Source organism: Nyctereutes procyonoides, unplaced genomic scaffold (assembly GCF_905146905.1).
Source record: "Nyctereutes procyonoides isolate TBG_1078 unplaced genomic scaffold, NYPRO_anot_genome, whole genome shotgun sequence".
NCBI classification, from domain to species: domain Eukaryota; kingdom Metazoa; phylum Chordata; class Mammalia; order Carnivora; family Canidae; genus Nyctereutes; species Nyctereutes procyonoides.
The window spans coordinates 20,603,286-20,631,284 of NW_026575122.1; the positions used below are offsets into that span (position 1 = coordinate 20,603,286).

Consider the following 27,999-nt stretch of genomic DNA (forward strand, 5'->3'; position numbering starts at 1 on the left):
TGGGAAACATGGTGATGGCAGGAGTTTGAGCTGGTCTTCTGAAGGAGAGGTCCCCCCATACTGGGACTGAAGCAGGTGTGACTGGGAAGGGCAGTTCCACCAGAGCATGGGGTGGCAGGGCTGGGTGTATGCAAGTTAGGTAGCAGCTGTGCTGGTTCCTGAAGGTGGCTCTGTGTTTATACTGAGGGGCAGGGAAGGGAAATGGTACCAGCCAGTTCCCATGTTCCTGGAATGGTCTTTCTGTGAACACTGCCTCTCTGGGACATGCTCCAAGAAGAGCAAATAATCTCCCCACTGTGTGCCCCAGGCATTCCCCAGATCACTGTTTCCATACTGTATGTCTGTTGGATGTTTGCCCTGTGTTTTCTCCAAAATTAGCCTCAGTGCCCTCCAAGCTCCCCCAGAGCCAAGCATGGTGACCTTTAAAACTCTAGGCTTTAAGGCCCCCTGGTTGCAAGAGCTGAGGAAATTCAGGCTTTCTTGCTTTCCAAGCCAATTGCTATGGGCAAACATTTTCCTTGTGTGCTCTCCTGTATGTCAGTTTGTCTTTCACCCTTCTCTGTGACCATAACTCCCTCCCCATCAGAGTGGCCATGATCCATTTCTCTCCCAAGTCTCATCTCCATACTTCCTACTTTCTTTGATGTGGCTTCTTCTCTACCTTTAGTCATGGAATTTGTTCTGCCAGTCTTCAGATCAATTTCTGGAGTATTTAGGATGATTTGATAATTATCTAGTTGTATTTGTGGGATGAGGCAAGCTTAGGGTCCTCCTACTCTACCACCATCTTCCTTCCCTAGAATCCAAATCTGTTTTTTCTTTCTTTCTTTCTTTTTTTTTTTTTTATTTATGATAGTCACACAGAGAGAGAGAGGCAGAGACACAGGCAGAGGGAGAAGCAGGCTCCATGCACCGGGAACCTGACGTGGGATTCGATCCCGGGTCTCCAGGATCACGCCCTGGGCCAAAGGCAGGCGCCAAACCGCTGCGCCACCCAGGGATCCCCAAATCTGTATTTCTTATTAAACACTACTTCATATGTATGTTGTGAGAATTAAATGAGTCAGGTCTATGGAATGCTTTGTATAGGGAGGATCACTCTTAAATTTAAATGAAAAGCAGACTGTCAAAATAGGTTACTTGGAGGTAGGGAAAATTGAAAGATGAACTGGATATGCACAAATACATACATGTACACTTTTTTTTAGTATCAAAGGAAATTACAAGACCCAGAGATAAACAGATTGGAAATATCATTTTATAAATGTCTTTGTGGCTGAATAGTATGGTAATTAAAGCACAAGTTTAAAAAATGGGTTTTAGGATCCACTGATCTACTTGATGAATTATGTGTAATTATTCCTAGTTAATCAGAATGAACAAAAGGTTATTGAAGTTGAAGGTCAAAAATTTAAAATAATAAATTCAGTTAAGGGAAAACATATTGATAGAGTCCAGAATGTAGTATTTTATCTGTCTAAAAGTATGAGTCACATGATACACCCTAATCTATCTGCATTGGTTAACTTCATTTCTTGTAGTCCACAAATATAGCCTTTTGCCTTCCCAGAATAGCCAAAACAAGTTTTAACAAAAATGCTGTGAGGCTTACTCTACCAGATGTCAAAGCTTATAAAAATTAAATCTGTGGTACTGCTGCAAGCTTGAAAAAATAAGCAATGAAACTGACTAGACCCAGAAAAAAACGTGTGCGTATGTAGAATCCTGGAGCAGGACAGAGGCAACATTACAATTAGTGGGGTAAAGACTAACTACCTAATGGTTCTGAAATAACTACGCAAAACATAAAAATCACATTGCTATCTCATATAGCTACAAAGATAAATTCCAGATTTCTTACAGAGGTAAAAATGAAAAAGTTCAAAACTTTTAAAAGAAGACTAAAAGAAGACATAAGAAAATATCTTTATGACATGTAATAACAGATTTCTTAGATAAGACACAAAAAGCATGGACAATGAAACAAAAGCTTGATATATTTAACTACATTAACGTGAAGATTTTTTTGTGTAGCTATAATAACCCTAGTAAAATGAGAAAGCATGCTATTAGAAGATATTTGGAATTGCAAAACTATAGTGTACATAATATATAAAGAATTCACAAATCAATACAAATAAGCAGTTCAGCAGAAAAATGAACAAACCATGTTACCAGGCAATTCATTAAAAAAGAAAACTGAATTACCAATTAACATATGAAAAATCATTAATTGCAAATTAAAATGAGATCCTTTTTTGTACCCATCCATTTAACAAAAATTAAAAGTGTCATAATAACAAATTTTGGTGGAGTTTTCTTATGAGAATGCAAATTGGCACAGTAGATTGTAGAATATTTTGGCAATATCTAAAAAAGCTAAGAGTGTTTATACTGTAACCCAAGAATTACACTCCTGGATACATACCCTGGAGAAACTTACATGCAGTTGGTATCAATCTCAGTTCCTCTTCAAGGAATAGAATCTATTCTAGCTTGTTAAGCAAGAAGGCATTTATTAGAAGTAGTTAAATGGCTTTAGAATGATTGAGAGGGCTGAAAAACTCTAGGTTGTGATTTCAGGAATGACTTCCCAGGATAACAGAACCGGATCAACATGGGAGCTGCTGCTCCTCTGCGATCAGGAAGCTGCTGGTTCCAGAACCAGATTGCCCCTGCCAGGTTCAATAAGTTGTCACTGCAGGTAACTGTCAGGATCAGGAAACCACCGTGATCAGAAAGCTGCTGCTGTCACTGCTGGATCCAGATCAGTGCCATGCCTACGATGATCACATCACCAAAACAGATAACTTGCTCGGGCTCTTGACACCTACAAAGCTCATGACTAGCTGCTGGGATTTGGCCAACACATAGTCCATGATCACTCTTGCCAGAGAGCACAGAAGCAGGAGAAAGCTGTACCTTTTTAGATTATATTTTAAAGAAGATTTTATTTTAAAGAAGGGCTCTGCCTCACTTCTACCTCCTAAATCTAGAGTTCATCCGATTGGAAGAATCTAAATCACTTCCAGAACCTAGTTGTAAAGGTGAGGGGAAATTGTTTTTATCTGTCTAGTGTCTGCATGTGTGAATCTCAATCTGTGATATACCACATTGTACCTCTGTGGTTTTTCAGCGCACCAACATGCCCTTTTTCCCTGACTTAGGTTTCCAAACGACAACAATATAAAAGCTTAACTTATTTTTTCTGTCACTCACACAAATAAGAACTTGCTTATCTCCACCAGAGTAGGGGAAAACTAAAGTCCCATCAATCTTTGCATGTAATTTTGCGAGTTATTCATTCCTTCTTTATTTCAGTTTACAATTCTATCTTGATATCCAGTGACATATGAACTGAATTGTCAGGACTTTGAACTTTTATGAGGTTTATCTTCTATGTACATCTTATTTTCTAACATACATCTCCCTTAAGGAAGAGATTCAGGGTAACTGCTACTCCTTGCTCACCAGGTCCGATCAGTCTGATGTCATCAACTTAATCACCACTGTGACCTCCTGGGGAAAGTAAGATGATAAAGGACGCTGTGACTAGAGCTGGAGAGTTAATCAGCCTTGTGGCAAGATGGTAATGGCACATGCCTATCCCTGCCATGTGCAATGGAAGGGCTTCTGTTGTTTTCTGCTTACTAACATAGGGATAGAGAGTCGCTAGATCTATAGCTGCTAATCAAGTGCTTATCAGAGTCATTCCAAAATGAACTGAATGGCTGTATCTCCCCCAATATTCATATATTGTAACAATAACCTCAATGTAATGGTATTAGGGAGTGAGGCTTTTGGGAGTTAAATTTAGATGAGGTCATGAGGGTGGAGCCCCAAAATGGGATTAATGCCCTAATAAGAAGAGGAAGAGACTAGAGGTCTCTCCCCTAATCTGAGGATCCAGCAAGAAGGCATCCCTTTATAAACCAGGAAGAAGGCTCTCCCTAGACCCTGAATCTATGGTCACCTTGATTTTGGAATTCCCAGCCTCCAGAACTACAAGAAATGAATGTCTGTTGTTAAGCTACCCAGTCTATGGTATTTTGTTATAGCAGACCAAGCCAGTTTGGGATAATCCACTATTGTTCTCCAAGAATGTCTTCTGCACAATCTAAATAAGAGTTAAAGGGATATGTGACAAGAATCACCATCCTTATGTCTTTTAGATCTTTGATGATAGCACTAATCTCTGATTCCTCTTAGAGATTTGATATTACCTTTTGTTTTCTACTGTGGAAAGAAGTGGTAATTCCAGAAACTTCCCCTTGGCTTTCCTACATGTATAATAGCCATCAGTCCACAGATCAGGAAGCTATTGTGAGAATTAATTTAGTTGTCAATCTTTTCTTTATTAAAAAGTTTTTTTTAAGTAATCTCTATATCCAATGTGGGGCTCAAACTCAAAACCCTGAGATCAAAAGTCGTTTGCTCTTCTGACTGAGCCAGCCAGGTGCCCCTAGTTGTCATTTTTTTTCAAGTCTGCATTACAGGGATAGGAAATAACTACAGGATGTCTTCAAGAACACGCTGGGCCCATTGTGAGATGGACTTGTATCAAAATTCCATTTATCACTTGACACCAATAAATCCCCCTTCTTAATAGTTGATTACAAAGGCAATATAGGGCCCCAGGGATTAGCATGTACTCAGAGCCCCCCATATTATAATTCTTTAAGTAAAGGTATGGGTAGTTCTCTTTTTCCAGGGTACAATTATACTATTAAATGTCCCCAGGAAGGTGAGGTAGAACAATGATAGTAGGGGACTTTCAGCAACATTTTGACTTTCTTCCTCAGGTATTCCTGGTTTCTTCTTCAGTCATGGGGCTCGGGTGCTCAGATCTAGGAATTGGGGAGCAACCTTCATTGTCTATCATTTTCATCCAAGTCAAGCCTCCATTTATCAGCCAAAGAAGTTTTTTGCTTTTGGTGGGAGGTATATAGAATAGATTAAACCATTCTGACTATCCCCGATTTCTATTCAATAAGTCTATTTCTTTGACCTTAGGTCGTTACTTGCTGCCACATGGTTTCTGCTACTCTGAAATGGCCTCATCCTTATTAAACTCAGGATTCTATTTCTGGGAAAATGTCTGCTATCTTGATCTGTAGCCTACAAAAGAATGACACTGCAGTGATTTTTCAATGTTTTGGTAAAGAGAGGGTCCTCCGAGTCCCTTCAAGGCTCACAGATAATGGGTGGGTAAGTCAGTCATGCATGTTAAATTTTCCCAACATTCCTTTCTCTCAAAATCTCTGCCTTTTTCAAGGAATTCTTGGTGCCTAACTTTATTTCGTGAGTTCAGTTTCAGTTAACTAATTGAACAAACACTTTAGATTACTTCCAAACCCTACGAACTGGAATACTGAATCCAGAATCTCTAGTAAATGCTCCATGTTGATAAATTTAGCCTGAATGATCATTCTCAGAATTTATTCCCATAAATCTCTAGATTTTTATTAATACAATTTAGCAAAATCTTAACACTATTTTGTTATCTAAGGTTTCTCCTCCATAGTCAAACTTTGTACTTGCGTGGTATCTGACTCCTTGACCAGAGTGAACAAGAACTAGCAGGATGAACCATAAGAAGAATTAATATTTCCTACGAGTTAATTATGGCAGGTACAGTTGCATTGGGTCTTTAAGTATGACAGATTTATCTGACAGAGGTGGGAGTGTGACATTTGCTAGCCTGGAGTGCTCAGCAGGGCTTGTACCTTCAGACATTTAAATCCGTTCAAACATCCCATCCCTATTTATAGTGTCCCACTCTCTCCAAACTAATGTGTTTTTACACAAGAGGCTAAGTGAAACGGAATTAACCTAAGTTGTATTTTGGCAACCTGTTGCATCTGCTTTTTAGCTATATCTGTCCTGCAGGTAGAAGAGGTAAGGTGTTCATTTAGGGCCATAGAACCAAACCACCCACTATCCTGAACAGGAAGCTGCCACAAACAGGAAACATATCATGTCGTCAGGTCCAATTCCAAACCCTCTGTGCACTGAATTAAGAACTTAAAATATGGACTTTGTCCTGCTCCTCCTCCTCCTTAACTCTCTAATGCAGTTAGAATTAGCCAGCTCACTCCCCATTTCTTTTATTCCTCATTCTTACCAGAAGGGTTGTACAACAGCCAGCTGTTCTACTAAGGCTTCCATTTGATAGGTATTTCATTCTTGGCAAACATAATTCATCATCTGCTGCAAATGTCATAGCTTTCAAACCCACCCAGGTGAGATAACTATTTCCAGCAGATCATTTCTTTGAAAATCGGTTACATGCAACCATACCTGATACTAATTAATTACTCTTTTAGAATTCCATTGCAGGGAATAGAATCCACTTTAGTTAGTTTAAGCAATTGATTTATTACTGACAAAGAAAGACCTAGTTCTTTGGGGACATGAATTTAATACAAAATTTGGCAGCATCTTTAGGAAGAAAATACAATATCACAAAAACAAAATTGGGTATGAAATTCAAAATTTATTCATAATGAGAAAAGAAATCACCACAAATTACAAATTCTAAAAAGCTGACATTTACCACAAAGAACACAAAATCCAGTAAAGTAAAATAATATTTTATTAATCAAATACTTAACGTATCTTTACAGTATTTTCCTACATTTTTGCCTTTTACATGCTTTGATTGCCTCTTGATAATAACTTTATATTGTCACTTTTATAGAGAGAATAAAAAGACAAGTTAGTCTTTTTTTGTAACTATGGTTTTATTATCCATAGTTTAGAAAATTTCTTTCATCTTTACAACTCATTATTGATAATGACATGTATATTTTTAGAATTATTGTCAAAATTGGAAAAACCACTGTCAAATCTCTTTCTTATATGAACTATAAAATTTGGAAGTTTTCTACCAATTGTCTTCTTGCTCTGTCGACTTTCAACTTTGTTACTCCTCCAGTACTCACTCTTATGGTGGTAGCACTGTAGGATACCTTCTGACTGTAATATGATCTCCAAATCTGTCCCTTCCTGTCACAGAAGTATATCTTTTAACCCTATCTAAATATATACCCTTTATTCCTCCTTAATTGGATCCCCAAAATGCCTAAGGCCACTCCATCAACCCTAGAAACAAATGTAACTAAGGGGAAGTTTGAGTGGGAAAAGATAATAGCCTTAATTTAGAGTAGTGAAAATATCTTACTTCTGCAATTTTTATAAAAACACATACCAGCCATGGGCTCCACACAGTGAGGAACTCTGAAGCTTAAGCTTCATAGTAAATCCATCTCTAATGATAGGGATTCAATTAAATCTTTAGTGGTATGAAAAAATAGACTCTTGGTTGAGCTCTCAGGTATGACATCCAAAGTCACACTACAGAATTGGCTCCTGAGGCCAGCTCTTTTATGATCAGAAAGCTGCCAGCCATAGAACCAAACTACCCACTACCCTGAGCAGGAAGCTGCCACAAACAGGAAGCTATCATGTCATCAGGCATCACTTGCTGCCAGTTCCAAACCCACAGCAGGTCTGCAACGATTCACATTGACAGAATGGATACACTATGCCCTGCCTCTCAAGCCTCACAAAATGACTGTACACTAGGATTTCTGCCATCTCTATGTAGAAAAATTCGGTACCTCCATGACATGTGAATAAACAGCAGCAGCAGAAATGGCAGGCATTTAGCGTCTATCTTACTTCCATGCTGAAAACTTTTCATGATTGCCTTTGATTAGCTAAACCTAAATCTCTTGCTGTAAGGGGAACTGATAAATGTAGTTTTTAGCTTTTTAGATACTGATTTATAGAAGGACACACAAGAAGGAGCATGGAATAGTTGTTCACCAGTGTATTGAATGCAAAAAAGACATGTAATAATAGCTAACATTTATTGTATATTTACAATGTTCTCATAAAAAAAAAAGCAGAGAGAGAAAAAAAGCCATAACTGTCCTCAAAAAGGAGACTCGATAAATAATTACATTGGTTGTTCATATATTGAAATTCTATTCAGCACTTAAAAATGGATAAACCGCGGCTACACCAGTCAATTGGACTATCTCTTACAAGTATAATGTTGAGTTTATAAAAAGCAAGTTACAGAATGATTTGTAAGAGTGATACTGTTCATATAAAGCCCAAAGCAGAGGAAATCTATACAAATAGATACATATGTAATAAAAGTATCAAAATGGGAATAATCAACACCAAATTGAGGGTGCGGGCTCCTGAATGATACATGGAAATAGTAGTAACTGGAGGTCTGGGATTGTGTTCAAGTTCATTGTTGCATAGCTCAATCCTAGGGGACACCCTTCACATAGAATACATTGTAGTAACCTCCACGGGAATCATTCATCCACATTGTAGGAAGTACAGTGCCTTCTGCACAGTAGTTGCTGGACATGCCAGCCCTGAGTGTACTGGGAATGTATATTCTCTACAAATCTGTATATATAAGAAAGGTTTTATAATAAAATATTCTATAAATTATAATTGAAAGTTCTAATTCCATCTACGGAATTCTATGTAACCTGATCTGGGGAAAAATAATCTTTCAGACCTATGAATTTGATAGCCAAGCTCCACTTCGCAGTTCTTATTCTTAGGATTTTACACTAGGAAGACTAGGCACATACCTTTTATCAGTGCTAGTCCTCATTTTGGCAGTTTTCTGGTACCAATAGGCCAAAAGAGGCTAAGAGAGCTAACAATAAGTATGTGAGAAGTGATTCACCTTCTAATGAAAATTTTTAAGAACTGACTCATGGCACATTTACTAAACACTTTGAGGTCATTGAGTTTCACTGGAATTGCTGCTTGGACTCAGGATTCTGATGATTGAACAATAATTTTTTTTGTTGAAATCTTGTTTTTTACACCATCACCTAAAATATAACTATGATAATCATTACTAACATTTATTGAGTACTTATTATGTTCTAGGCACAATTCTAAGTGCTTTATATATACAATGATTCATTTAAAACTCATACCTGTTTTTGGAGATAGGTACTATTATTATCTTCATTTTACAGATGAAGAAACTGAGCAATAAAGATGAAGGAATGTATCACATGACCAAAAAAGTGATAGAGTTGAATCCAGGTAGGGTTGATCCCAAAGCATGTAATGTTCCACTTCTAAAACACAGTTCTCTAAGTTCTCTTTGATAGCTTTTCACTCAGATGGTACAGAAGTAGATTCCCTCCTTCCCTCTAACCCCCACTTTCCAGACTTACACGCCTTAAATATTTAATACTGTAGAAGATATAATTTCCATCCATGGAAGAGAGCCATTCTAGAATATCAAGTTGAAGATTAGTCAGTAGATGGAAAGAGGAAATTCTAATGTTATTCTGGAATTCAATAAAATTTACACACACCCACACATATTAAATTCTCCTTCAAATGAAGACTTCTGAGTATTAATTTCATATTATTGTGCCAAATAATATGAAATTATTCACATAGTCTGGTGAATGTAGCCTTTTAAAAATTCCAAACCTTTCTCTCATTCTGTTTTGTGGTTTGTATAGCTGATTGTTCAACTACTTCTGAAATTATTCCCCAAAGCTACCTTGGGTAGCCCATCTCAAACATTACCATCTAGTACATTTGTCAGAGAGAAAAACTTCTGGCAAGTAGCAAAGTGTGTTCATTGAAATATTATGTTTTCAAAAACAAATATAAGCAGTGAGACCTTGGGTCCTAGGTCAAAGACTTGAGGTATTTTGAGCATCATTTTCATAAGTGTGGGTCAAAGACTTTCTATTTTAATAGCTCATTTTAGAGAGGTTAAAAATGATTTCTCTGAATGCTGACAGAGAAGGAAAACTCACAGAGGCCCTTTACACACAACCTTGGCCCAGCAGCAGTAGCCAGGGAGAGGGTTAGAGGTTGCTGTGGCAATGACCTGTATTACATAATGCCTCCCATCGGTCCACAGATGTGTGAGTTTGCTCACATGTTTTATTAGATTTTTATTACATTTTCATGCAGCTCCAGCCCATCTGCATTCGCCAGCCTGGGTGCAATTTCTAAAATACCTAATCCATTAGTTATTCAATATATGCAGATATATATTGAAATATGTTCTCTGACCAAGTCCCTCGTGCCATTTGAGTAATACTAACACCCACTTTATGGATATGATACATAGGATTGGTCGGGTAGGGATTGCAGTCCTCTTGATGACTCCAGTGATGGTGACAATGATGACCATGATGACAACGGTGATGTCTGTCTGGATCAGCTCAGTGCCAAAGGCTCTAAATGAGAGTTAGTGTTCTGTGGTTAGTAACTTTAATCTTACTCCAATCCACTCATGATTGGGTCTACAGAGAGAGGAGACAGAGGACACAATAACAACTGCAATGAAAACAAAACAAAAAGTTCATAATAAATTTTAGTTTGTTTGGATTTCTATAACAAAAATACCATAGACTGGGTAGCAAAATGGAAGGGTTCTGGTGAGAACCCTCTTTTGGGTTGCAGACTGCTGACTTCTCTTTCTAAGCTCACATGGTGGAGAGCTGAGGAAGGAAGCTTTCCTAACTCCTAAGAGTGCTAATCTCATTCACAGGGACTTGACCCCGTGACCTCATCTAACCCTTATCAGACACCAAAGGCCTCACCTCCTAATACCACCACATTGGGAGATAGAGTTTCAACATGTGAATTTTGGGAGGACACATTCAGTCTACATAGCAAACTCTATGTAAATTTTTTTTAAAACTTATTCCTTATTTGACAGAGAGAGAGAGAGAGAAAGAATGAGAGAGAGAACACAAGCAGGCGTAGCAGGCAGAGGGAGAGGGAGAAGCAGGCTCCTTACTGAGCAGGGAGCTCAATATGGGGCTCAACCCAGGACCCTGGGATCATGACCTGAGCGAAAGGCAGATGCTTAACTGAGCCACTTGGGTGCCCCTATGTAATTTTTTTTTTTTTTTAACTCGCAGAAGTGTTTTAAGCGTATTTGTTCTTTGCAACCCCATCAGTAGTTTGGCCTGGAGGAAGTTGGAGCAAGAGTTCTCCCATTCTGACACCAATGATAATAGCTCTTTCATCAATCTGAGATGTCACTACCATTTATAGCTTGGCAAGCCCAGTATTGGAGTGAGACCATTTTTACCCTACATGAGAAGAGCACTATGTCTATCTTGCTCACACCCCAGCTCCCAGCACGGGACTGAGTATGTGGTAGGCCCTTAATAAATATGTCCTGAATAGATGATGGAATAGATATAGATTTTTATTTGGTGTGTCTTTTCCAGTTGGCTCATAGTTACTGAACGCTTACTGACCGAATAGATTTCTAGCCTACTGTCAACTTTAAATTTTGTGGTAGAATTTTAGTTAGTCATAACCATCATTTGTCATGAAAATGCAATCTTGGAACTCCTCTGAGAGCTTGAGAAAACTTTCTGTTGCATATGAGAGATTCCATGCTGGCTAATAGTGGCTTTCTTAGGCTGAATTATTCATATGGTTAGTTGGAAAGGTCTGCATACTAAAGCTGAATGATTTTCATCTTTTGATTTAGGGGTAGGATTTGTAGGAGACTCATTTTTAAAAATTTATTTATTTATTTATTTTTACTTAAACTGAGAAAGCTTTTGAGTTTTTAATTTCTGGCAGCTCTCTATTAATAGATGGAGTGTCTCTCACCTCCCATAAGCAACTGTTTCATTCAGATGCCATTTGTGAATATAATACACTTTCAGGTTGTTTATTCCAGCTAAAAATGTGTTTCACATATATTGGAAGGTCAAGAAATAATGTCTTCTCTTTTCTGTTTCAGCATGTGTGAAACTCATCTTGGTGTTATTTCACTTTTGTTTAAAAGGAAAACAACAACATCGAAGACATCATGAAATAGCATTCATCTGGCACGTAGGTCCTGGACTTTCTAGTTCCAATTCCATCCCTTTCTGTGCCAAATCCAGTAGGGGGGTAAAGATGGTTTGCAGGTGTAATGGAATTCCAGTGTCTCATTTGCATTAGGTAACCCTAGGAAGGAGAATTTCCATACATGTAGCCAATGTTGATTTGTCCAAAGAAAGCATCCTTGAATCTCAGGCTGAAAATAAGGTATTCGGTTGTATGAGAGGATGAGCTCAGCAGTTGGTAACCCAGCGGGTGATTCTTCCCTGAGAAATTGTGATTATTTTCACATGCAAAGAAAGAGACAAATGAATATCATTTTCAAACCTCTATCAGACTAAACACACTAACCAGAAATGCATCTACCTACATCATTTTAAAGGAAATCCAGTGGGGCTTTGACAGCATATGAGCTACTTCCACTGACCTTCTTTCACTGAATGTTTCTCACACTTATTTGCTCTCTATTTTCATGTTTATAAAACGTGTTCCCAAGCCCTTTAGGATAAAATCAACAATAGTGCCCAGGGCTCCAGCTAAAGATTCCCAGTAGGAGGGTCTGAGCCTTTTGTTCTGGAGGATCTAATAGAGTGCGAAGCTGACACAAAAATGGGAGGACCATTCAGTGAAAATTAAAGTCTTTGTCCCTTCATTAGTTGAACGTGAACTTCACATTTCTGAAGTTCTGCTAGGTTACTTTCTATAAAATTCTGATTTAATCAAGGTGAACAGGGAAGCTCATTAAAATCTCTCCCTTTTAGAGATCACAAAAAATCCCATTTGTCCGGTACAGCTAACATTCCGGTATTTTTCATGAAATTTTTGAGAAATTGACTTGACTCTCAAGTGTACATTATTCTTAATCATTAAACACGGTTGTTGTTGCTGCTGTTTTTTTTTAAAGTTCTGAGAGAGACTTCATTTTATTTATCACTTTATTGACTTTCTCAGCCTTATGGGAAAGGTGGAAAGTCAACACCTGGGTCTTCATGGGATTAATGAGTTAATGTGATTAAATAAAATTTATTTTTATTATCTTTCATTTTCATGGGAACCATGAATGTGGGAGGAAACTTTTGACAGTAAGTTTTCTGATTGATCCCTTAACTTTCATATCAGACTTGCTGTATCCTATTTTTAATATGAGCTCACTTCTTGCTTTCTTCAGTTAGCAGAAAAAAGGTGAGAATTATTAAAATGCAATGATTGAGGGTATGTTGATAGGTGGCTTTGGCATTTCTGTGACATAAATTCTTTTGTATTTCCATAACGCAGCAAAACTTATTGCCAAAGCCAGTGAGACTTTGTGAGATCCTGATATAACAGATTCTAACCATGAGTATTTTTTAGTTTTATTTTATTTCTTCTCTTTGAGAATGGAAATTTCTGGGGATCCCTGGGTGGCTCAGCGGTTTGGCGCCTGCCTTTGGCCCAGGGCACGATCCTGGAGTCCCGGGATCGAGTCCCACGTCGGGCTCCCTACATGGAGCCTGCTTCTCCCTCCTCCTGTGTCTCTGCCTCTCTCTCTCTCTCTCTCTCTCTCTCTGTCATGGATAAATAAATAAATCTTAAAAAAAAAAGAGAGAATGGAAATTTCTTTTGTTTCTCCCTCCCTCACTGTGCCAATCATCAAAACATGGTCACAGTCAGTTCTTCCCTACTCTCTTTCTAAGTGAAGAATGATATTCTTTGAGCTTTTATTGTATTTTTTACATAATACAGAACTTCCTATATTATTTGTCTCTGGATGTGCAATTTCTTGCTACTTATAGTAGGAGGTAATAAAAATTCCACAAGACCCTCCGATTTTAAGCAAATTAGGCATGAAATAGGCAGTTAGCGTTTTTTACTCTGATCACGGCAGATATTTAAGGTAATGAGAGTGAAAGGGTGAGTGAACTATGGATGTACCATTGGGTAAATCAACATCAAATTCAGATTTTAAAAAGTGCAATTATATACAAATGCTGATTTATCCTAAGCCAAAAGGAAAACAAACAAACCCCATAAAAACCTCAAACCAAAAAGCAAAAAGCTTCAGAAAATGCTTGGGGGAATACCTATTATCTACCCATGGCAGAGTGCTGTGGGAATCAAAAGGAGAATAAAGCATAAGGTCTGATATCAAAGAACTTCCTTTTAATGGGGAAGAGAAACTGGGTTATAAGCAGCTGCTGCAGGAGGCAAATTCTTCCATGTCTCTGATTCTACCCAGGAGGTTACAAATTTAGGTGCCTACAGGGAGCAGCAGGTAAATAAGATCAGAGAAACCAATGACAGGGCCACCAGGGTGGCTCAGCAGTTGAGCATCTGCCTTTGGCTCAGGGCGTGATCCCAGGGTCCTGGGGTGGAGTCCTGCATCGGGCTCCCCACAGGGAACCTGCTTCTCCCTCTGCCTGTGTGTCTGCCTCTCTCTCTGTGTCTCTCATGAATAAGTAAATAAAATCTTATTAAACAAAAAAAGAAACCAATGACAGTGGTAGCTAACTGAAGGACCAGTGGTCATTCTAAAGGTAGCCATTGCTTCTCAATTCCTTCTAATTATTGCCAAGCGGAAGCACGAGACCAGTGTTGCAAAGTCTTCGAATTTTCAAAAAAAGCAAAAATTGATTTTTTTTTTGGATGAAATTTTTGAACCTTTAAGTGTCATCAGATAGCACTGTTTTTAAAAACATTGGGTGGGGCAAACAGAACTCCTGTGTTGGTTCAGTCCAGAGCAGGCTGCCATTGGTGGCCTCTGCTTTTCTCCCTGTCTTCTTGTTGGCCTCATCCATTCCCATGGGCTTTTATTATTTTTTTAAGATTTTATTTACTTATTTAGTTTTTTTTTATTGGAGTTCAATTTGCCAACATATAGCATAACACCCAGTCAAGTGCCCCCCTCAGTGCCCATCACTCAGTCACCCCAACGCCCTGCCCACTTCCCCTCCACCACCCCTCGTTTGTTTCCCAGAATTGGGAATCTCTCATGTTCTGTCACCCTCACTGATATTTCCCACTCATTTTCTCTCCTTTCCTCTTTCAGCATAATACCCTCCAGTTCCCTCCATGTCGAAGAAATTGGTGGGTATTTGTCGTTTCTAATGGCTGAGTAATATTCCATTGTATACATAGACCACAGCTTCTTTATCCATCATCTTCAATGGACACCGAGGCTCCTTCCACAGTTTGGCTATTGTGGACATTGCTGCTATAAACATCGGGATGCAGGTGTCCCGGCGTTTCACTGCATCTGTATCTTTGGGGTAAATCCCCAGCAGTGCAATTGCTGGGTCGTAGGGCAGGTCTATTTTTAACTCTTTGAGGAACCTCCACACAGTTTTCCAGAGTGGCTGCACCAGTTCACATTCCCACCAACAGTGCAAGAGGGTTCCACTGTCTCCACGTCCTCTCCAACATTTGTTGTTTCCTGTCTTGTTAATTTTCCCCATTCTCACTGGTGTGAGGTGGTATCTCATTGGGGTTTTGATTTGTATTCCCTGATGGCAAGGGATGTGGAGCATTTTCTCATGTGCTTGTTGGCCATGTGTATGTTTTCCTCTGTGAGATTTCTGTTCATGTCTTTTGCCCATTTCATGATTGGATTGTTTGTTTCTTTGCTGTTGAGTTTAATAAGTTCTTTATAGATCTTGGATACTAGCTCTTTATCTGATACGTCATTTGCAAATATCTTCTCCCATTCTGTAGGTTGTCTTTTAGTTTGTGGACTGTTTCTTTTGCTGCGCAGAAGCTTTTTATATTAATTAAGTCCCAGTAATTCATTTTGCTTTTGTTTCCCTTGCCTTCACAGATATATCTTGCAAGAAGTTGCTGTGGCCAAGTTCACAAGGGGTGTTGCCTGTGTTCTCCTCAAGGATTTTGATGGATTCTTTGTTTTTTTTTTTTTTAATATTTTATTTATTTATTTATGAGAGAGAGAGAGAGAGAGAGAGAGAGAGAGAGAGAGAGGCAGAGACACAGGCAGAGGGAGAAGCAGGCTCCATGTAGGGAGCCTGACGTGCGGACTTGATCTTGGGTCTCCAGGATCACGCCCTGGGCTGAAGGCGGTGCTAAACCCCTAAGCCACCGGGGTGCCCTCTGATTTTATTAATTAGAGTCATCTCTCTTTTTGTTTTTAATAAGGCTGGCTAATGGTTTATCTATCTTATTAATTCTTTTGAAGAACCAACTCCTGGTTTTGTTGATCTGTTCTACAGTTCTTCTGGTCTCCTGAGTTCTGCTCGGATCTTTATTAACTCTCTTCTTCTGCTGGGTGTAGGTTTTATTTGCTGTTCTTTCTCCAGTTCCTTTAGATGCAAGGTTAGCTTGTGTATTTGAGTTTTTTCCAGTTTTTTGATGGATGCTTGTATTGCGATGTTTTTCCCCCTCAGGACTGCTTTTGCTGTATACCAAAGATTTTTGAATGGTTGTATCTTCATTCTCATTAGTTTCCATGAATCTTTTTAATTTTTCTCTAATTTCCTGGTTGACCCTTTCATCTTTTAGCAGGGTGGTCTTTAGCTTCCACGTGCTTAAATTTCTTCCAAATTTCTTCTTGTGATTGAGTTCTAGTTTCAAAGCGTTATGGTCTGAAAATTGCAGGGGACAATCCCAACCTTTTGATATCCTAAGACCTGATTTGTGACCCAGTATGTGGTCTATTCTGGAGAAAGTTCCACGTGGACTTGAGAAGAATGTGTATTCAGTTGCGTTTGGATTTAAAGTTCTGTAAATATCTGTGAAGCCCATCTGGTCCAGTGTATCATTTAAAGCTCTTGTTTCTTTGGAGATGTTGTGCTTAGAAGATCAGTCATTTGCAGAAAGCGCCATGTTGAAGTCTCCCAGTATAAGTGTATTATTATCTAAGTATGTCTTAACTTTGGTTTTTAATTGATTGATATACTTGGCAGCTCCCACATTAGGGGCATAAATATTCATGATTGTTAGGTCCTCTTGTTGGATAGACCCTTTAAGTATGATATAGTGTCCCTCTTCATCTCTTACTACAGTCTTTGGGATAAACTTTAATATATCTGATATGAGGATTGCTACCCCTGCTTTCTTTTGAGGACCATTTGAATGGTAAATGGTTCTCCAACCTTTCATTTTCAGGCTGTAGGTGCCCTTAGGTCTAAAATGAGTCTCGTAGACAGCAAATAGATGGGTCTTGCTCTTTTATCCAGTCTGAAACCTTGCGTCTTTTGATGGGATCATTAAGCCCATTCACATTCGGAGTTACTATTGAAAGATATGAATTTAGTCTCATCATAATACCTATTCAGTCCCTGTTTTTGTGGCTTATTTCTTTGGGCTTCCTCTTTCTTTTACAGAGTCCCCCTTAGTATTTCTTGCAGAGCTGGTTTGGTGGTCACATATTTCAGTTTCTGCCTATCTTGGAAGCCCTTTATGTCTCCTATTCTGAATTAGAGCCTTGCTGGATAAAGTATTCTTGGCTGCATGTTCTTCACATTTAGGACCCTGAATATATCCTGCCAGCCCTTTCTGGCCTGCCAGGCCTCTGTGGAGAGGTCTGCTGTTAATCTAATATTTCTCCCCATATAAGTTAGGGATCTCTTGTCTCTTACTGCTTTAAGGATTTTCTCTTTATCTTTGGAATCTGCAATTTTCACTATTAAATGTCGAGGTGTTGAACGGTTTTTATTGATTTTAGAGGGGATCTCTCTATCTCCTGGATCTGAATGCCTGTTTCCATCCCCAGGTTAGGGAAGTTCTCAGCTATGATTTGTTAAATACACTTTCTGGTCCTCTGTCCCTTTCGGCGCCCTCTGGAACCCCAATTAAACGTAGATTTTTCCTTCTGAGTCTATCATTTATTTCTCTTAACCTTTCCTCATGGTCTTTTAATTGTTTTTCTCTTTTTTCCTCAGCTTCCTTCTTTGCCGTCAACTTGTCTTCTATGTGCTCCCTCTTTCTTCCACCTCATTAACTCTCGTCATTAGGACCTCCAGTTTGGATTGCATCTCATTTAATTTTGGCCTGATTAGATCTAAATTCTGCAGTCATGAAGTCTCTTGAATCCTTCATGCTTTTTTTTCCAGAGCCACCAGTAGCTTTATAATTGTGCTTCTGCATTGGCTTTCTGACTTTAAATTGTAATCCAAATTCTGTAGCTTTATAGGAGAGAGGACTGTTTCTGATCCTTTCTTTTGTGGTGAGTTCTTCTTTCTATCTAGTTTGCTCAGTGCAGAGTGGCTAAAAATGAGTTGTACTTGTTAGAAGCGCAAACTCTTCTCTCTGTAGCGTTCTAGCTGTTCTCTCTTTAAGTCTCAGGTCGAATTCGTAGGTTTTCAGAATGATTTAAAAGTTATCTTTTTGTTTCCCGAATCCTCGTCCTGGTTCACCTGGCAGGAGAGCTGGAAGCCATCCTCACCTGGTCCCGTCGTGCCCACTCATACCAGCCCACGATGCAGGGAGAGAGAGAGCTATGTTACATGGATCTGAAAACTGGATCTGAGTCCTACCTCTGCTGTTTAACACCAACAAGTGATCTCCAACAAGTTGCTTGACCCTTCTGAGCCTGTTTTATCATCTGTAAAACTGCGGACTGGGGGTGGCCACAGTTGTCAGGGTCCCATGTGGGTAGGTGGCTGTCGGGGGGCATGGGGGTGCACTCCAACATGGCACGGACTGCTGGGCTGGTGTTTCTTGTGCTGCCCACACTTGTCGCTGGTGACATCTGGCTGGAGCTGGAGTGTAGGACGAGATTTTATTTATTTATTCATGAGAGACACAGAGAGAGAGTCAGGGACACAGGCAGAGGGAGAAGCAGGCTCCATGCAGGGAGCCCAATATGGGATTAGATTCCAGGACCCGGATCACTCCCTGAACCAACTAGGGAGATGCTCAGGTAGATGCTCAACCACTGAGCCATCCAGGTGTCCTTCCCATGGACATTATGCCTAGAACTTCACATCAGATGTATCTTGATAGCCATTGTTGCTAGCTGATCCCACTCAGGTAGCTCTTGGGGACATCTCGGTGTCTCCCCACTGTTATCCTTCCTTCTGAGGAAGTGTTGGTTTAGGTAGCATTGCTCCGTGATGAGCTGGTCTGCAAGAAGTATGTGCAGGATATCCACGGAGACTCACCAGCATTTGCATTCCCAGTGACTCTGACCTCAAGCCCAGCTTGGTCTCACAGGACTTGGCTGGGAAGGGTACCACTCTTGTTCCAGGTACTGAGGAAAGATTTGTGGTTCTTTAAGCACCCTCTGACCAAAGAATGCATTCCTAAGATGGACCTCAATATTTTCATGGTTAGAACATGAAAGACCAGAGACTTCTTCTAAGATGCAGTTCTAATTATGTTTTGCCCTTGCTCAGAACCTTTAGGGGTAGATTCTTACAGTTATAAAATTCAAATTTCCTAACTTGGAGTAAAAGCCCTTCCCATCTTGATTCCAGTTTTCTCCAGTTGTATCTGCCATACCTTAACCTTAACTATGTATCTCACCCTCCAGCTGTGCGTATTTGCTTTTCTTAACATAAATCAGGCATTTTTAACATTTCTGCGTTGTTGTTATCCCTGCCATTCCACAGTCTGAAAGACTCTTTCTGTTTGTGGGGCTCCCTCTTGCATTGGAAGAATAATTTCTTTGAGAAAGCCTCTGCATTTCTCAGGAGACTTAAAATTTCCTTCTCTGTTGCTATACCGCCTGACATGTGCTTTCATTATTGGATCTGATGCATTATATTATAATTCTTTACAAATGAGTCAATAGCTTCCATGACTGCACTGTATTAACCTTTTGGGAGGAGACCAGCTCCTTGGAGAAATTGATGAAAACTATGAGCTCCACTTTACCCATAGGGAAAAAAAAACGCCTGAGGATCCATGCCAGATATCACATTCAATTTCGGAGAAGTCAAGGTCTCTTTAAATTCCTCAGTGGGCCCCCAATTAAAAAATCGTGTCCCCAGAAGATAAGTCCTTGAAGAGAAGAAATGACCAGTTTCCATCTCTTTATTATACCTAATACATAATTGTATTGTACCCCAAAACTGCCTAACAAAATACCTCGAAACTTAGTTGCTTAAAACAATAGCTGTTCATTAGCTTATAATTCTGTGAGTTTCCACCTTAGAGTTCAGTTGGGTGGCTCTTCTGCTCTTAGCTCATGCTGTCATCCATGTATAAGTCTGGTCGCTCAGCTTCAGAGCATTTGTGAGCCATCATTTGGAGCTTGTCAGCTATCTGGCATGTGGACAGTCATCTAGCCCTCCTTTATTCTATGGGGTAGTCAGGGTCCCAAGTGACATATTACAAGTAGGCAAGACACACTATTACCTCTGCTACATTTTATTGACCAAAGAAAGTCCCAAAGGTCATCCACATGTGAAAAGTGGGAAAGTAGACTCTACTCCGTGATGAGGTGAACTGCAAAGCCACGTTGCAAAGAGCTTATAGGCATAGGAAACAAGACCATTTTTGCAAGTCATCTACCATAGTCATATGTAACACAGTAGTATCCCCAAAAAGTTGCTGAATGAAACTTGGGTATGGACCCCAAAGGACAAAGAAAACTCAGGTAAGATGGAAGAAGGTGAGGTAAGGCATTCTAAATAATGAGAATATAATCTAACTGTTTTGTGATATAAGCATAATGTTTTTCCCTCTGTTGTGTGTTTATGTGAAGAGAGAGGTCAGATAAAAAGAAAATAATATAGTGTTTATTTATGTAATTATTTACTTTAATATGTCTCAGCACATTCCAAAACAGATTTGAGAACCTTATTTATGAAAGTAGAAGTATATTGAATATTATATAGGAAAATCTACATGTACAGTGTTATTTCCCTAAGAAAGCATATTCTTGACTGCAGATATATACTCTGAATTCTTTCATGGACAACATTTAATACAAAGAAGACAAGAGCTACATAGTATTCCTTGAATAAATGAACTGATCTCTCTACTCTGAGGAAGAATGATACCTAAATCATTCCGATGGATGAGGATTTATTTTGTGTCTCCTTACCTTTACTATAAAGAAAAGTCTTTCTCATATCCAGTTTTGGCCTTCTAAATCAGTTTTAGACCATTTGCTTTTATAATGAAGAGTAATACATTTCTTCCCAACTGGTTTCCCAGAATTTTTACAACAGTGTTCTCTCAATTTTGTATGCCTATCAGTGCTTGCTTTGGCAGCACATATATTAAATTTTATATCCCTATCCCTAAAAACAATGTTATGTATGAACAAAATTAACTCATTCATGAATTATATCCATATGCTATTTATTGATATGCACATTATAAAATGTATAAAAGAGAAATTAACATAGGCTTAAATGAAAATAAAAATATTTTAAAAATTATTTTACTTTGGGGGCACCTGGGTGGCACAGTTGGTTAAGCGTCTGCCTTCAGCTCAGGTCATGATTCCAGGGTCCTTGAGATTGAGCCCCACGCTGGGCTCCCTGCTCAGCGGGGAGCCTGCTTCTCCCTCTGCTTGTGCTTTCTCTTTCTCTCTCATGCTCTCTCTCTCGGTCAAGTAAATAATAAAATCTTTGAAATAATTATTTTCCTGTTTTATTTGTGGTACCAATCCCCCTTTTGCTGTTATCAGTGAAGGTTATGTGAATTAATATGCTTCATTATTTTTCCTAACTTATGGTTTAATATTTTGTAATGTAGTGAATCCAAAATATGTCTCAGTTTTGAATTTTTTCTCAGTTTTGAATTTTTGATTATCTTATCTTAAAAAGATGCTTTATAAATATTTGTAGATCCAAATAAAAAGAACCCATTATTGACTAGGCTTACTAAATCATAATACTCCTATTTTTCAATTTTGCAAAGATTTATGGAAATCTGGGTAAAAATTTTTCATCTTTCTTAATGTCAATCAATTGTTCTTACAGGCTAATTAGAAGTTACTATATTGGCATTGTCTTACTAATCAGATTCTAAATCATTAAAACTCTGATAAATTATTAGATAGCTTAAATACTAGATTTTTAAGTGAAATTGTTCTGTTATAAAAATTTACATAGGGCTACATGTGTATAATTATCTGCAACAACACCTACAGTGATAAGTGTACTTTTAAGTATGTTTTGAAATATTCTCACCATAGCTTGAGTTCCCTTAAAGAACAGTTATTTTTTTAGCTATTGTAAAATACCATCCTTACTTTGGAAGCAGATTGTGTGTGTGTGTGTGTGTGTGTGTGTGTGCGTGTGTGTGTGTGTTCTTTGCTCTTTAAAAAAAACAGCAAACTTCTGAGTGGTAGAAAATATTTTCAAGATTCCTCCATATCTCACTACAAAATATTGTTAAGACTCCTTTGTTTTTAAAACAATTTTAATTATAATAAAATACATATTGCAAACTTACCATATTACCCACTTCTAAGTGTACCGTTCACTAGTGTTAAGTACATTCACATTGTTGTATGACCAGTCTCCAGAATTCTTTTCATCATGTGAAACTGAAACCCTATAGTGATTAAATAACTGCTCCCCATTCCTGTTCCCCAGTCTCTGGCAATCTCTGTCTCAATTTGACTGCTCTAGGTATTCATGTAAATGAAATCGTCCAGTGTAAATGTAAAAAATCGTCTTTTTGGGATCCCTGGGTGGCGCAGTGGTTTGGCGCCTGCCTTTGGCCCAGGGCGCGATCCTGGAGACCCGGGATCGAATCCCACGTCGGGCTTCCGGTGCATGGAGCCTGCTTCTCCCTCTGCCTGTGTCTCTGCCTCTCTCTCTCTCTCTCTCTCTCTCTCCATCTCTGTGTGACTATCATAAATAAATAAACATTTTTAAAAAATCGTCTTTTTTTATGGCTGACTTATTTCTCTCAGCATAATGTCTTCAAGGTTCATCCATGTTGTAGTATGTATCAGCATTTTCTTCCTTTTAAGGCTGAATAATATCCCATTGTATGCAGTTACAACATTTAATTTTTTCATTCATCTGTCAGTAGACACGTAGGTTGCTTCTACCATTCTGGTTTTTGTGAACGATGCTGTTATGAATGTGTGCATACAGATAACTCTTTCCGACACTGCTTTTTGGGCACCTGGGTGGCTTAGTCAATTGAGCATCTGACTCTTGGTTTCAGCTCAGGTCATGACAACCCTGCCTCTGGCTTCATGCTCAGTGGGGAGTCTGCTCAGGATTCTCTTGCTCCTTCTCCCCCCCACAATAAATAAATCGATCTTAAAAAAAAAAACATTGCTTTCAGTTATTTTGGGTATACACTCAGGAGTAGAGTTTCTGGGTCATATGGTAACTCTATTTTTAATTTTTGAAGAACTGCCATATTGTTTTCCATAATGGCTGCACCATTTTATATTCCTACAAACAATGCACAAGGGTTCCAATTTCTCCATATCCTCTTCAACACTGATTGTCTGGTTTTTTGATGTAGCCATCATAATGAGTATGAGATGATTGACTCCTCTATATTTTAAAGGTCTAGTTTTTATAAAAGTAACCACACCCATGACATTTTATAGCATTTTCTTGCAGTAGCTTATCTATGAATGGTGGAACAAATATATTTCACTTGTGCTACTTCAGTAAACTTTTCCCAGAAACCTATTAAAACACTGAGTCAAAGAAATTGTCCCATCAGTGGCTATGCTTACACAGTACAATTTTCTCTTAAAATACTGGTTTTGCTAACTTTACTATTGATACTTTAATGAAAACTCCATTATGGTAAGAGTAGGCGCTTAATAAGTACTGGTTGAATGACTGTTGAGAAGATACATTCTCTAGTATATAAATACTGAAATGTATTTGAAATGAAATAATATATATGAAATATATATATATGTAGTGAGTGTGCAGGTAGGCACAGATGTGCAACAGACACCTACACACAGATCATTGTATATTGATAAAGGATCTAGGGATCCCTGGGTGGCGCAGCGGTTTAGCTCCTGCCTTTGGCCCAGGGCGCGATCCTGGAGACCTGGGATCGAATCCCACATCGGCTCCTGGTGCATGGAGCCTGCTTCTCCCTCTGCCTGTGTCTCTGCCTCTCTCTCTCTGTGTGACTATCATAAATAAATAAAAATTAAAAAAAAAGGATCTAGCAAGTGCTATAATCTGGGATATGTGGAAATAACTGTACTTACATTCATTTATAAATCAAACCTCAATATTTAATAGAATACTTTCTTATTTCTTATAATCTTAATTTTTTCAATGTTGACAAAGGAACATGCCTTTATTTGATGCCAATTGTTTCACATTTATTTCACATTTATCTTGACATTTTAATACAGAGGAAAGGAAAAATGAGGAGAACCCAGTGCTATGTGGCTTTTTGTATTTTGTTATTAAACAAGAAATCTCAAAAGAAGCTTCTACACATCTATCAACAAGATTAAGAAAACTTCTCAAAATAATATATTAAGTATATTATTACACTAAACTGTAACATAAGGGGCACCTGGGTGGCTCAGTGGTTGAGCATCTGCCTTCAGCTCAGGGCATGACCATGGGCCCTGGGATCAAGTCCCGCATCGAGCTCCACACAGGGCGCCTGTCTCTCCCTCTGCCTATGTCTCTGCCTCTCTCTCTCTCTGTGTCTCTCATGTTCATTTTGTGAGATTAAATTTCATTACAACAGTTAAACCTGCATAAGGGGAACACGTAGACTGTGACATGTTTTGATAGCCAGATGGCTGAGGGTGCCTATGGTAGAGACTGCCGGCTGCTCCCCATGATCCATTTTCCTCTTTTTGGGCCCAGCACCAAGTTCCATTTCCTGGCCTCATTTGTAGTTAGGTGTGGTTATGAGACTAAGTTCTTTCCAGGGAGGGCTGAAATGTGTGCTTCTTCTAGGCTGGGCCTATAAAAAATCTCCTAAGACTAATTCTCCACGTCCCACCCTTCTTCTGTTGGAAGAAATGCAGATGGCCATGCTGACCGTTGGTGGAAATTCCTGTGTACCTTGGGCTATCCTGATGATCACCAAAACTATCACCTGAGCAAGAAATAGATTTCTATTGTGTTGAGCCATTACATGTTTGGTCTAGTTATTGCTGCAGCCCATCTTACCTGAACTGACATAGCATCTGTCATTCCCTTAACACTGTTGACCTCAGCTTTCTTTCAGGAAGACTCAACAGTCCACAGTGATATGTGACCATTTACATCTGACAAAGTGAGGATACCTGGTGTCGTTCTGATTTTAATTATTAATGAGGCTTTCTTTCTTTCTTATTGTTTATGTCAAGAGTCAATAGAAATAGAAGTTCTAATATTTCTTCCTGCATTCTGAGAAATGACTTCACTTAGCAAACTATTGCTTTAAGAAACTTGTGTCAGTGGGTGTCACATTTCTTCATTGAGTCAACTATACAGTGACAGTGGGAGGAAGAGTTTAGTGTTGTCAGGAATGCATTATTCTGTAAGAAGAGGAAAGGAGGTCTGATTCTGATTCTGCAGTCCTGGCTATAGAAACAGAAGCAGCACGAAATGTGGCTTTGGTTTATCTTCCATTGTTCATGTGCCCTTAATGGGATTTCCTGACTGCCCCCTCTTTATTCCATAATGTCACCGGTTGTTAATTTGCCATATGTGAAGAGTTTGGGTATTGCTAACCATTTTGTTTCTTTTTCCTTTTTTAATTTTTCTTTAGCAAGTGATGGGAAATAGAACTACACTTGAGTTCCAATCCCATTTGGTGTGAGACTGGGCGACCCCATCGAGCCCAGATTTGTCTCTCTCCTCGAGATTAGCTTTTTCTTATGAAAGCATGTTCCTTCAGTTAGCCCAATCCCTGCCCTCCCACCCATGGAATAAATCACAAATGTAGAAGATTGCTGAAATCCAGTTGATCCACTGCCATTGAATAGCTTCATCCGATTTTCCTGGCCCCTGCCCCACCTGCCCATCTTCATCTTATATGAATTGATATTAAACAAATGTACAACCACCCAAAGCAGACAGCATTTTTAGAATGACTAGGGCAGGCTGAATCTCAACACCCTGGTTGACAGAATTAAAACTGATGAGAAAGTAAAACATTACTTCAAATGTTTGCTTAAGGATCGGGAAGTTGGGCCCGGCCCCTTTGTATTGCCAAATGTTACATGGAGCATCGTAAAATCAAATTCTCACATCTTGTTGTCCTCCCATTAGATCACATTAAACTCTGGCAGCGAGGCCAGCCCGCCTTGGTGGTTTTCTGATTTGTGGTTTGCACTTGGCTCTCCTCTCAGGCTTTAAAAATGGTTTTATTTTGCGAACAGTCAGTGATAGACTCTAGAGTAAACTTGCCTGGGCCAACATTCACAGTAATAACACTTCACATTATCAAGAGTTTCCTGAAGGACTGCAAAGAATGAAAACAAAGAAGAGCTTTTCTGGTAGTGGTTGTTTTTCTTGAGATGCTGGTAACCTCCTGCATGGTGGTGGGGCTGAGAATTTAGGCTTTCAAGGGCTTCGCACAAACATCCACAGTTCCCTGCTTTTAAGGTGAAACTAGAGAACTGGAACAGATTTGAGTTTTCTTGTTCCCGGAGTTGTTGAATATGTAACTGATTCTCCCTTTTTCTTTTCTTGGGTGGTTTTTCTGATTATCTCATTCAATCTTTTTGTGGCTTTTTGTGGCGTGGGATATGGAGAGTGGTGGGCTGGGGAGAGAGGTTGCCCTGGGCAAGGGGAGTGAATGTGGAGTTCAGGCAAATCCATCTAAATATTCCAAATAAGGAATCTCTTGATGTCCTTGTTAGAGTTTTTCACCAAAAACCATTTTGAATGTACAGTTCAGTGGGATTAGGTACATTCATATGGGTACAACCATCACCACTATCCATCTCCAGAACTTTTTTCATCTTGCAAAACTCTGTACCCTAAACAATAACTCCCCATTCTCTCGTCTCCTCAGCCCCTGGCATCCACCATTCTGCTTTCTAATCTCTATGAATTTGACTATTCTAAGTACTTCGTATGGAATCAGCTCATTGTGTCCTTTTGTGACTGGCTTCCTTCACTTAACGTAATGTCCTAAAGCCTCATCCATGTTTAGCATGTGTCAGAATTTCCTTTCTTTTAAAGGCTGAATAATATTCCATTCTCTGTAAACACCATAATTTATTTAGGTGTTCATCCATTGATAGACACTTGGGTTTGCAGACTCAATTCTATCAATGGGATTTGAATGGCAAAGACTGAAGTTTTGGAGAGAACTGAATAGTCATTCAAATTATATTGGTTTGAAATTCTTATAAGCCAAGTCAAATGGACAATATTGTATCAATAAATTCACTGACATGTATTTGCCAAATGTCATAAGTGACCTCTCTCTCTTATAATCTTTTATTATTACAAAGATATGTCATTTTTAAAAACCTAGAAAATATGGAAAAGTGTGAAGACAAATATAAAGAATACTTCTAGAACTGTAGCCATCTTAGCACTGTCAATATTTATTTGAAAAATAATAATTTAAATCTAAACCTAAGTACTGTAAATATGAATATAGATAGAGATTTTGTATTTTTACAGAACTGGAAACATGTTCACATGCTTGCAAACTGCTCTTCTTAATTTGCAATATATTGGAGACATACATAAATATAGTTTTACTTGGTAGTTTTAAAATTCTTTAAAATAGTGGACCTTCCTTCATATGAACTCTCAGAATACTAATTTATAAGGGAGGGAACTTTTCTACTTAAAATGAATAAGAGAAGTCCAGAACTCATCAGCTCAGTACCCACAGTTCTTCAGTAGTGGTTTTTGAGGCACTTCGCAGAAACGCTAAGACTCTGTTGTGCATTTGAATTGTAACTCACAAAAGATGTTGAAATCCTAACCCCAGATACCTGTAAGTGTGACCTTATTTGGAAATAGACTTTGCAGATGATCAAGTTAAGATGAAGTCATTAGGGTTGGCCCCAACCCCATATGACTGGTGTCTTTATCAAAAAGGAAAATTTGATCACAGAAAGGGAGAAAATTTGATACACACGGAGAGGACACCATACAAGATGAAGGCCAAGATCAGGGTGATGCTTCTACAAGCCAAGGAACACCAAAGATTGCCAGCAGACACAAGAAGCTAGGAGAGAAGCATGTAAGATCTCCCTCACAGCCCTTGAAAGGAACTAACCCCCTGGACACCTTTACCTAAGATTTCTAGTCTACAGAACTATGAGACAAT

The 27,999-nt window shown here is 38.8% G+C and overlaps 1 protein-coding gene across 1 annotated transcript in view; it reads left to right on the forward strand.

The window, feature by feature from the left end:
* The window catches only part of ANAPC10 (anaphase promoting complex subunit 10), a 263,091-nt gene that overhangs the window by 177,096 nt on the left and 57,996 nt on the right, over positions 1-27,999 (forward strand). The window lies entirely within an intron of this gene.